Source organism: Mchenga conophoros, linkage group LG9, assembly GCF_057382185.1.
Source record: "Mchenga conophoros isolate Kocher_MC1m ecotype Shallow Benthic linkage group LG9, M_conophoros_male_GT1.1, whole genome shotgun sequence".
NCBI classification, from domain to species: Eukaryota; Metazoa; Chordata; class Actinopteri; order Cichliformes; family Cichlidae; genus Mchenga; species Mchenga conophoros.
In genome coordinates, this window is record NC_140534.1 from 13656516 (window position 1) to 13660248 (window position 3733).

Consider the following 3733-nt stretch of genomic DNA (forward strand, 5'->3'; position numbering starts at 1 on the left):
TGCTCCCCGCCGTGAAATACGGTTAAAACTGTATGACTGTAAGCAGTGTTGGTCAAGTTACTTGAAAAAAGTAATCAGTAACTAATTACTGATTACTTCCCCCAAAAAGTAATCCCGTTACTTTACTGATTACTTATATTCAAAAGCTATTAATTATTTAGTTACTTTTAAAAAACACAATTTACAATCTGAAGAGGTGATAAAGCGATAGATCTTTCAGCCTAAATCTACTTTTTCTACATAATCCATCATACAAAATGTAATGAAATGGAAACGTTTATTTTTTAAACTTGTTTTATTAGTTTTAATCTTTTAACTTTATGCATCAAGCAAAAATTTAATTATATGCAACATTCTCTGACTGGAAGAAATTAGTTTAACATTTAAACCTATTTTCTGCACATTCCAGCACATAAAATAAAATATTTTTTGTGTTTACACTCACTCTTTCAAATAGATGCAAGTAAAACGAAAGCAGAAAATAAATAAAGTCAAAGACTCAGCGGTCCTGTTGCTCTATTTTCACCTGTAAAGCAGGAGTGAGGTAGGCGGAGGTTTACCCTGGTGCAGGTGTGCCGCAGTGGTCAGTGAAAGAATCTGTGAATTTCCAATAACGTGGTAGCACACTCGGTGCTTGCTTGGAAGTTCAGGGGAGGGTTTTCCGCTGTAAAAAGAAGTTTTCTTCCCATGCACAACGGACACAAATGTTTTTGTCACTTTTTATGGAATCAAACTCAAAGTAAGGTCAGTACTTCCACGCTTTAAACGCTGCACGCTCATACTCTCTCCCGCACTCGATATATGATCCATTGTTGATCTCCACACAGCTGTTGTCACGAACGTCGCTGTTGTCACGAACGTCGCACTTGCTTACGTCACTGTCATGAGACATTCTCGCAAAAAATCACGGCTTTAGTAACGCAGTAACGCAGCGTTCCTACGTTAAAGTAACAGTAATCTAATTACCATTTTTGCAATAGTAATCCCTTACTGTACTCGTTACTTGAAAAAAGTAATCAGATTACGCGTTACTTCCTATCTCTGATTGTAAGTGGGAGACAGGATCGGCGCGACAGGGAACCTGTTAAAAACTAATCAACATTTATTACACGTTGGCGGGGGGGACTCCAATACACACTTTACCCCAACTGGGAAACACAAAATAAAACGGAAAATCTTTAGTGTCGTCTCCACTAAAACTCGCTGCGTTGAATGCAAAAACTGCAAGAAAAATTTTTGTTTCTGCGCAGCGCCTTGAATGTCTGCAACAATGTAAAAAGTAAATCACTCTAAAATACAATCAATACATGCGTTTCTGCCTCCTTATACAGTGGAATAAAACATATAAACAAAACAACATTGGCAGCCGCAGCCGTCACAAAAATCTTCAGCTCTTCACTGTTGACTTAAACCAGCCTATAACAAATAAAAATAAACACGTGTGTATCGGACCTCGGCCCTGCAGCCAGAAATCCATCCAGGCAAAGCAGCAGCTTGGCAATCTATAAATGAAAACAGGACATCCCCTACACTGAACAACTGACCGCAGCAGGAATATTCCTCCCATATGGCTTCATATGTATTGTTCAGTTACCTGTTTACAAGTTGGCGACACCCCTTAAGAAATATCAGCAAACAGTGGCCTTGTCCACCACACGTTTCTTCACAGGAACAAAACAAACAAACCTCCACCAAATTAACAAAATGTAAGTGGATCACTTTCAGTGACCAACCACTCCAGTAGATAGTTTGCTGAGATTTTGTTGTCACAACTCCTTTCTGTTTATTTCATGTAAACATGATTTATTTAACAGAAATCCTGTAATTCTTGAATCTTATGGAACGCCAGGACTGCCATAACGAATTAATTAAAAACACCCTTAAATAATTAATTAAATGTGGCAATAATTAATTACATAAATATTTATGACACATGTAATTAATTAATTATTGAAAATGTTCTGTTATCACTAAAAGTTGTAAAGTGTATCACTAAAATATCATTCTCAGTCAGTTGTTATTTGTTATGTGTTTACAACATCCTCTGTGGTTGCTCCAAGTAATGCACTTTAGAAACGCCTTTATTGAACAGGAAGTCCGCTCAGTCGAGCAAAGCAAGTGAGCAATAGTGATGGTAAATTTGATTCTTTTTACTGAATCGAGTTTTAATGAGTCACTCACCAAAGTGAATCGGGTCTTTTGAGGCATTTGATTCACTAAGTCAGTTGACCATAGAGACCACAGGAGAAAACAGTGCAAGGGAAAACAATAAGGCAGCTCACCCCTTCTGTTCCAGTGCTATTTACAATGAAAACTAATGTACACACTATATACAGAACTCAGAAAGTCGCAAAAGTCACAGGCACAAAGTCATGGGTTTTGGAAGCCAGGGTCAGGTCTGTTTATATATATATATATATATATATATATATATATATATATATATATATATATATATATATATATATATATACACACACATATACATATATATATATATATATATATATATATATATATATATATATATATATATATATATATATATATATATATATATACACATATACATATATATATATATACATATATATGTATATATATGTATATATGTATAAAAATTCAAAAACACAAACTGGGGGAGGACATGGGTAGGTATAGAAAACACTAAACACAAAAACCCCAAGAACAAGAAAACAAGAATTAACCCAAAACACAAGATGATACCAATATTAAACACAAAACTCTGGGTCTAAGGACCCAGGACCATGACAATAACCGTTAAGAAAAAATTACCTCCTATTAAGAGTTTCATTTTAGTTCAGTGATGGTGGATTATAACCTCCATTCAAATCATTCAAAAAAGAGAAAACTGTAGAACATGTTATATTACACGGTGAGAAGGTAACTGATTCAAAACATCAGTAACATGAAAATGAAACTGAATCTTATTGATTTACTGCAAAAGGACTCAAGAAGTGAAAGTTATCAGGCCTTATTCCAGTTTTTAAAAGAGAGTAAATTGTTGCTGGTCGACGTTCCAGTTCACACTCCACACTCCACACTCCACACCAGCTGGTGGCGGTAATTCACCATTTTGTTGTTTGACAACCACAAATACAATTTCTAAGAAGAAGAAGAAGAAGAAGGGGCGGAACAAAGTAAGAATGCTCCACAAGAGGAGGTGTTTGCACAGAGAGCTGCTTTTCCATTCAAAGAGAATAAAGTAGTACCAACGTTTGGATCGATATCTGCATCGATCTGCCCACCCTTGTCTCCTGGATCGTAGCTGAGATCAGCGTGAACCACGTGGGTCTCTGCTCCCTGATCTGTTTCCTGTGTTTGGAAAGAGTTGCAGCTTCATCGCGGAGTTTCTCTCGGTTTGTGGGCTCATCTAAAGGTAAGCACCGAGCTAACTTTACTGTGAGTTCAGTTCATGTTGAGTTTAGCTCCTGAATGAGGTCTTCTGCTGCTCTCCTCGGTGTCTGTTCACAGTTTATTGTGAACACGTTGAGAGAAGAGTGAGAGAGTGTTTGGAGAAAAACACCAACTAATCATTAGCTCAGCATGCTGGGAGAAGTTGAGTGTTTGCTGTGATGCACAGGAAGATGTTAACAAAAACTAATGAAACAGAGATGAAAGTAAACAGTGTTCATATTTGAAAGCACAGAGAATAAAATATATTGTGGTGGTTAATGTGCAGCTCTTGGTGATTTGGAGAAATCATGTTTTT